Raw genomic sequence first — 8,646 nt, 5'->3', positions numbered from 1 at the left:
TCACCTCTCGTGCTCTGTACATAAACCTCGGCGGACGCCAGGCCGAGGCACACGCTGTGGAGAACACACATATTGACAGAGTAATTTGCCGAGGGATTGTAGGGCAGTCTCAGGAGGGCAGAACGTATTAATTACCATTGCTTCATCAGTGGCCGCCACACGCCCCGTGTGCAGAATGGCTAATGCTCGTAACTGACTGGCTGATAAGAGTCCTGAGCTCTCGCGCTCAAAGCAACTGTGATACGAAAATTGAAAAATGATTTAATAACACAGATTGCATAGAATTGTCGAGATGAAGTCACGTTTGACTAAAATGCATTAATTAGCCTATAATAAGTTTTGTTGTCCGTTATGCATAACGTGGCGGCGGCTCATTTTAGCTTATCGCAGACCGTTCGGCACATTTCGCGGCCGACCCACCGGCCCGCTTGGTTCTCCCGATGGCCAGTCCGCCCTTGACCGGCACCAAAGTGCGTCGGCCCACCGGGAAAATGCCCGGTATGCCAGATTACCAGTCCAGCCCTGAATGTAACACATCATAAGAAAGTGTTTCACCGCTGTTCAGATGCACTTTGGATCATTTATATGTATAAATGTTTTCCATCTGAAAGGACGAAATATTAAATGAAACAAATGACAATAAAATGCAAATTAATCTCTTCAGTAATCAAAATACTTTTGAATGTAACTGTATTCTAATTACCAATGATTTAAACTGTAACTGTAGTGGAATACTGTTACTAACATTTTGTGTGTGTGTGTGTGTGTGTGTGTGTGTGTGTGTGTGTGTGTGTGTGTGAGTGTGTGTGTGTGTGTGTGAGTGTGTGTGTGTGTGTGTGAGTGTGTGAGTGTGTGAGTGTGTGTGTGTATGTGTGTGTGTGAGTGTGTGTGTGTGTGTGAGTGTGTGAATGTGTATGTGTGTGTGTGTGTGTGTATGTGAGTGTGTGTGTGTGTGTGTGTGTGTGTGAGTGTGTGTGTGTGTGTGTGTGAGTGTGTGAGTGTGTGTGTGTATGTGTGTGTGTTAGTGTGTGTGTGTGTGTGTGTGTGTGTGAGTGTGTGAGTGTGTATGTGTGTGTATGTGAGTGTGTGTGTGTGTGTGTGTGTGTGTGTGTGTGTGAGTGTGTGTGTGTGTGAGTGAGTGAGTGAGTGTGTGTGTGTGTGTGTGTGAGTGTGTGTGTGTGTGTGTAAGTGTGTGTGAGCGTGTATTTATCACTTTGTGGGGACCAAATGTCCCCATAAGGATAGTAAAACCCGAAATGTTTGACCTTGTGGGGACATTTTGTCGGTCCCCATGAGGAAAACAGCTTATAAATCATACTAAATTATGTTTTTGAAAATGTAAAAATGCAGAAAGTTTTCTGTGAGGGTTAGGTTTAGGGGTTGGGTTAGGTTTAGGGGATAGAATATAAAGTTTGTACAGTATAAAACCATTATGTCTATGGAAAGTCCCCATAAAACATGGAAACACAACATGTGTGTGTGTGTAGTGTGTGTGTGTGTGTGTGTGTGTGTGTGTGTGTGTGTGTGTGTGTGTGTGAGTGTGTGTGTGTGTAAGTGTGTGTGTGTGTGTGTGTGTGTATGTAAGTGTGTGTGTGTGTGTGTGTGTGTGTAGTGAGTGTGTGTGTGTGTGTGTGTGTGTGTGTGTGTGAGTGTGTGTGTGTGTATGTGAGTGTGTATGTGTGTGTATGTGAGTGTGTGTGTGTGAGTGTGTGCGTGTGTGTGTGTGTGTGTGTGTGTGTATGTAACCATCGTGTTATGAGGATGATACAGTGGTGGCCAAAGATATTGTCACCCTTGGTAAATATAAGCAAAGAAGGCTGATTTTTGTGAATATTTTCAATGAAAGATCAAAAGGATAAACAAAACAAATCATTTTTCACAGCCGTCTTTGCTCATATTTACCAAGGGTGCCACCACTGTATGATGTAGACTGCTTTAAACGTAATCTTAGAGCTAAAGGGCTCTGATAATAATAATAGCCATAGTGATTGTGCTTTTATTCATATCAAACGTCATTGGCATGTTGAATGTTTACATTTGAAACATTAGCTTATTGTTAAATGTACTTACAGTTGGGATACTGAGCAGCTACGATTTCCAGCCACGTGTATATCCGGGGTTTAATAAATGTATTACGTTTTGTAGTGACGTACTACATTTACGTATTACGTCGTACCGCCACCATCATCCCCATGCCAAAGAAGTCTTCAGTGTCCTGCCTCAACGACTACCGTCCCATCGCACTTACACCCATCATCATGAAGTGCTTCGAGAGTCTCGTCATGAGGCAGATTAAGACCCAGCTGCCCCCCTCACTAGACCCACTGCAGTTTGCGTATCGTTCAAACCGTTCAATGGACGATGCCATCACCACAACCCTCCATCTGGCCCTCACCCACCTAGACAATAAGGACTCATACGTTCGAATGCTGTTCATAGATTTCAGCTCAGCATTCAACACAATCATTCCCCAGCACCTGATTGGAAAGCTGAACCTGCTGGGCCTGGACACCTCCCTCTGCAACTGGATCCTGGACTTCCTGACTGGGAGACCTCAGTCAGTCCGGATCGGGAACAGCATCTCCACCACCACCACACTGAGCACTGGGGCCCCCCAGGGCTGTGTGCTCAGTCCACTGCTGTTCACTCTGCTGACTCACGACTGTGCAGCAATGCACAGCTCGAATCACATCATCAAGTTCGCCGATGACACGACCGTGGTGGGTCTCATCAGCAAGAAAGACGAGTCAGCATACAGAGAGGAGGTGCAGCAGCTGACGAACTGGTGTAGAGCCAACAACCTGTCCCCGAATGTCGACAAAACAAAAGAGATGGTTGTTGACTTTAGGAGAGCACAAGGTGAACACACTCCGCTGAACATCGACGGCTCCTCTGTGGAGATCGTCAAAAGCACCAAATTCCTTTGTGTTCACTTGGCGGAGAACCTCACCTGGTCCCTCAACACCAGCTCTATCACCAAGAAAGCCCAGCAGCGTCTCTACTTTCTTCGAAGGCTGAGGAAAGCACATCTCCCAACCCCCATCCTCACTACATTCTATAGAGGGACTATTGAGAGCATCCTGAGCAGCTGCATCACTGCCTGGTTTGGGACTTGCACCGCTTCGGACCGCAAAGCCCTGCAGAGGATAGTGAGGACAGCTGAGAAGATCATTGGGGTCTCTCTTCCCTCCATCAAAGACATTTACAAAAAACACTGTATCCGCAGAAGCAACCAGCATTGTGGAGCGACCCCACACACCCCTCACACAAACTCTTTACCCTCCTCCCGTCTGGCAAGAGGTACTGAAGCATTTGGGCCCTCACGGCCAGACTGTGTAACAGCTTCTTCCCCAAGCCATCAGACTTCTCAATACTCAGAGACTGGTTTGACACACATGTGTCCTGAGTTGCACTTTAATAACTGTCACTTTATAACTGTCTGCTACCTCAATAACTGCTATGTGCATAGAACACTATCTCATAGTATGTTATGTTTACGTTTTTAGAAACTGTCATCTTTTTGCACTACTGAGTACTGGTCGGCGCTGCACTGTCTATTGTCCTGTTCATTGTCAGAAATTTGTTGTACTGTCCCGTACTTTTTGCACATGTTTGCACGTGCACTTTATATAGGTATATATAGGTAGTTTATATAGGTATTTTATTTCGTTGTGTAGTCTCATGTGGTCCTATGTTGGTCCTTTGTTGTTTTTATGTAGCACCATGGTCCTGGAGGAACGTTGTCTCGTTTTGCTGTGTACTGTACAACTGTATATGGTTGAAACGACAATAAAAACCACTTGACTTGACTTGACTTGAATGTATGTGTTATGCTTAGTTTGACCAATGGAGGGCGCTGTACAGATAGACATGCACCATTACCTCAGAGTCTGTAATCCTGAAGGAGAGGTCTCTGTTGTTGATGCTAGCTGCCTTGTTCATGTGTTCGTGGTGTGTGGAATTAAAGACAAAGATAATTCCCCTCTGTGTCTCATATGTGAGCTGCATCCAAGAATATTACATAATTGGCGACGATGTTTAAAATGGTTCGCTCCGCTGTGTAATTCCTAACGTTAAGTCTCTGTGTAAGAAAAGAGGAAACAAAATAAACGTGTGCAGGACAACGACAGTGGACTGGCCATCGGGAGAACCAAGCGGGCCGAATTTAGGAATAAGCTAAAATTAGACTCCGCATTACGCAGAACAGACCACAAAACGGTACCACGATATCCAGAAAAGTACAGCAAACACCCCCCCGCTCAACTTTTGGGCCTGTTGCTATGTAAAATCCCGGGCCGATTTCTCTTCCCAGTCCTGCCCTGAATGGTGAGTCCATTTGATAGTGAGTCACAATTATAGGAGGAGTACATCGAAATTATGGATTGTTTTTTCCAAGCAAATGGTATCGAGGATGCCGATAAAAAGAAAGCTGTGTTGTTATATGGTTACAATGTGTCTCCGGGGCGGCTGTGGCTCAGTTGGTAGAGGGGTTCGGCTGCCAATCACAAGGTTGGCGGTTCGATTCCCGGCCCACATGACTCCACATGCCGAAGTGTCCTTGGGCAAGACACTGAACCCCAAGTTGCTCCCAATGGCAGGCTAGCGCCTTATGTGGAAGCTCTGCATGCCAGAATTGTGCCCTTGCCATCTGAAGCTGAAACTTCATGGAGGTGCTGGGAATGGCTACAGTGGCAGTGCAGAGCCAGAATATAGAGAAGAGACTGGCAATAAATTGTTGTGGAGGGGGCGGGGCCTAATTTTGTTTGTTGCCGGAGTGGTGGTGGTGTAGTGGCTAAAGCACAGGGCTGTTAATCAGAAGGTCACAGGTTCTAACCCCACAGTCACCACCATTGTGTCCTTGAGTAAGGCACTTAACTCCAGGTTGTTCCGGGGGGATTGTCCCTGTAATAATTGCACTGTAAGTCGCTTTGGATAAAAGCGTCTGCCAAATGCATAAATGTAAATGTAAATGCCTCAGCTGGTAAATAAAGTAGCAAATGTACAAGCACTTAAGTTGGCTGACGTATTGGAGAGACACTCTGAGGTGTTCAAAGAAGAGTTGGGTCAACTTAAAGGCACAACAGATAAGATTCACGTCAACCCCGCGGCCCAGTCACGATTCTACAAGCCAAGGCGAGTGCCATATGCTGTTAGACCACTGGTAGAGCGAGAACTCCAGAGGCTGGTGGAAGACAAGGTCATTGAACCAGTACCAGTTTGCAGAGTGGGCAGCTCCCATTGATCCAGTCAGGATACCTGATGGTTCTATCCGAATTTCTGGGGATTACAAACTCACAGTGCATCTAGTGGAGAGCAGTATCCAGTAGGCAGGAGGAAACAAATACTCTAAACTAGGCTGCCATTGATGGAAGAGTGGTGTGGTGGTGTAGTGGGCTAAAGCACTGAACTGGTAATCAGGAGGTTGCTGGTTCGATCCCCACAGCCACCACCATGGTGTCCTTGAGGAAGACACTTAACTCCAGGTTGCTCCGGGGGGATTGTCCCTGTAATAAGTGCACTGTAAGTCGCTTTGGATAAAAGCATCTGCCAAATGTATAAGTGTAAATGGAAGGAGTGGAGACTCCAGCGGAGGAAGAGAGGGTTTCTGCTGCTGGAAGAAAATGATGTGCCTCTAGTAAAAGCAGAACAAGTGAGGAAATGGTCAGACAAAGATGCTGTTTTGGCAAAAGTGAGGGAATATGTCCTTAGAGTTTGGCCCAAGAAGTTGGAGGACCCATCTTTTCAGCCATATGTAAAAAAGGATGAACTTGGCATACAGGAAGGCTGTGTGTTGTGGGGGGCCCATGTAGTGATTCCACCTCTGGGCCGTGCGGCTCTTCTAAGACAGCTACACCAAACCCACCTGGGAATTACCAGGATGAAAGACCTGGCACGAAGCTTTATGTGGTGGCCACACTTGGATGCAGAGGTGGAAGCATTGGTTCTGTCAGGAGAACAGAAACGCTCCGGCGAACTCGCCACTGCATCTGTGGGAGATGCCAGAGCAACCGTGGGGAAGGATTCACATTGATTACGCTGGTCCTTGGATGGGTAGAATGTTCTTGATCATGGTAGATGCATACTCAAAATGTTGTAAGTTTTATGTTTAGTTTGACCAGTGGAAAAAAACACAGTTTTTTTTTTTATTTAATTGAAAGTAATAATAAACATAAAATGTTCATAACTGGGGGAAATAGTATCCAAGGAGAGAAGTTTCCAAAAAGGAATCTGGCATCCTCAAAAAAGGGGGTATCTTGAATTATGGAGAATCCAGGACATGGTTGGGATCCGGCAGCCGCACATGCTCCCCTCATAGGTCTGTGGCACATGGGGCGGCGACTTCCTCGGTGGCCTGTCTTCCCAGGGCCGCTGTGTGTGAGGAGAAAGCAGCTCGGTATTCGTGCTTTTGGCTGCCACGTGTGCTTCAATCCCCCAGCATCACATCTAATTCACGCCAGGGATGCAGGTTCAGCACATCTCTAATTCGACCGGGACCCTCCCTGCTCTGCTCCTGGATCTGTGAGGATGCCAGTGTGTGCACACAAGGAGATAGAATGTGGCCTCCTGAGAGGAGGCATGCTCTACGTTTATTTGTCAGTGGTGACGTGGCCAAACACACATCAGGTGTGCCCCGTTCCCCGCTGCCTAAACGGAGGCTTATTATTTATGCACCTCTTGTCTCTCCTGCCCACTCCCATCGTGAGCTTGGCTGAAGGATGTCCCTCAGCGGTGGGGTGACGATGACGAGAGGGAGGGGTGGGTCGTTCTGCCACATCCCTCTCCCTAATCTTCGCCCTGTCAGCACCTCTTACCATGCTCCTATCCGGACACAGATTCCAGAACCGGAGGTACACCCTCCTCGCCACCCACGCAGGAAGGCTACTTCCTCAACCAGGCCCTACGGTTGGAGTGGGCTATTGGGGATACCTCTGCGGGCCAGCAACCAGGTGGGAACAGAGAAAAACACTTATTAATGTGACAGCCTCAACCAACCACAGGGTAAATGCTTATTAAATGCCACTTACCCTTGGCTGCGGCAGGAAGGCTGTCCACGTGTTTCTTCCGTCCCACTCCAGGCTTTCCATCAATCCGGAGAGCGAGAGGGAGAGTGACTTCACCATTGGTGCCCAACTGTACCTTCTCTGCCCACAAATTGCCCACATTCTACACCACTGTGGCGGGGTGAGCAAGAGTCAGACAGAGTAGGGGTGGCGTTAAGCCTTGGAGAGGCATTTATTGAAATTAAAAATAAACATAAATTGTTCATTAATGGGGAAAATAGTATCCAAGGGAGAAAGTGTCCATAATAAAGGGGAATCTGTTGTCTTCACGGTGAAAGGGGGCATCGTGTAGAATGGGGAGCGTGCAGAGGAGGATCCAGGACGTAGGCGGGGTCCGGCGTCCACACATGCACCCCTCATTGGTCCGTGGCACATGGGGCGACGGCTTCCTCGGTGGCCTGTCTTCCCAGGGCCGCTGTGTGTAAGGGGAAAGTGCCCGTCGGCCGTGACACGTGCTTTAAACCACCAGCATCACTTCTAATTCACGCCGGGGGTCCGGGGATGTGGATCAGGCATGCATCTAATTCGCTGGAACCCACCCCGCTCAGCTCCTGGATCTGTGAGGGAACAGAATCTGGGCCTCCTGAGAATAGGCACGCTCTACGTTTATATGGCAGCGGTGACAAGGCTTAACACATCTTAGGTGTGCCACGTTTCCCACTGCCTTAACAAGGCTAATTAATTATGCATCTCTTCTCTCTCCTGCCCACTCGTGTTGTGAGCCTGGCTGAAGGATGGTGAGGGCGGACAATGACGAGAGGGAGGGGGCGGGTCGTTCAGCCATACCATTCAAAATGCCTTTGCAACCACCAGTGGTTAGTGCATGGGCAAAAAACCAATCACATAATCTAGTTTCTATGTGCATCCTTCTGGTGTGATGACAGTCAAACTGTAAATGTCATTTTGCCGGTTGTCAGGCAGTTCAGTAATATCAATATGTTTCTTGTACAGCAGGGCTGCATGTTGAATCACATGTCAAGATGTGGCTGCTTAACATTCTTTGTAGCAATAATATTCTTTGCACACAGAGGCCAGATGAGTGCCCGGTGAGATGCCTGACAATGTAATCTTTTATTTCAAGCAAATCCACTGACAGAAACATGACAAAACTCCCACGGTCCACGTGCAATTTAAAATTTTCCAAGCAAGGTCAAACAGTGAGGAGTCCACTTCATTGTGTGTGTGTGGCCACTGCAGATGCATTCGTAAAACACTCACATCACCCACTCAGTCAAACACATGTAAAGGATGATGTGAATCTCTCAAGCACAGCTGTGAACTTTCAAACACATGCAAGACTTTTTTATGAGCCCACTGGTCTGTCTGTATGGTCTTTATCTTTGTCTGTATCTTTACGTGGTATATCTGCCTATGTGCCTTTCTTTCAGTCCATGCGTGCATGGTGAGCAGGGCTGGACTGGTAATCTGGCATACCATGCATTTTCCCGGTGGTCCGACGCACTTTGGCGCCAATCAGGGGCAGACTGGCCATTGGGAGAACCGAGCTGTCAACTGTGTCGGCCGCGAAACGGGCCGCTCTATTGACCGCTGAAACCGGCGTCGATAAGCTAAAATGAGCCGCCGC

The sequence above is a fragment of the Xyrauchen texanus genome, chromosome 6 (genome assembly GCF_025860055.1).
Source record: "Xyrauchen texanus isolate HMW12.3.18 chromosome 6, RBS_HiC_50CHRs, whole genome shotgun sequence".
Taxonomy (NCBI): Eukaryota; Metazoa; Chordata; class Actinopteri; order Cypriniformes; family Catostomidae; genus Xyrauchen; species Xyrauchen texanus.
The sequence above is the reverse complement of the archived record's forward strand: the minus strand, read 5'-3'. Positions refer to the sequence as shown.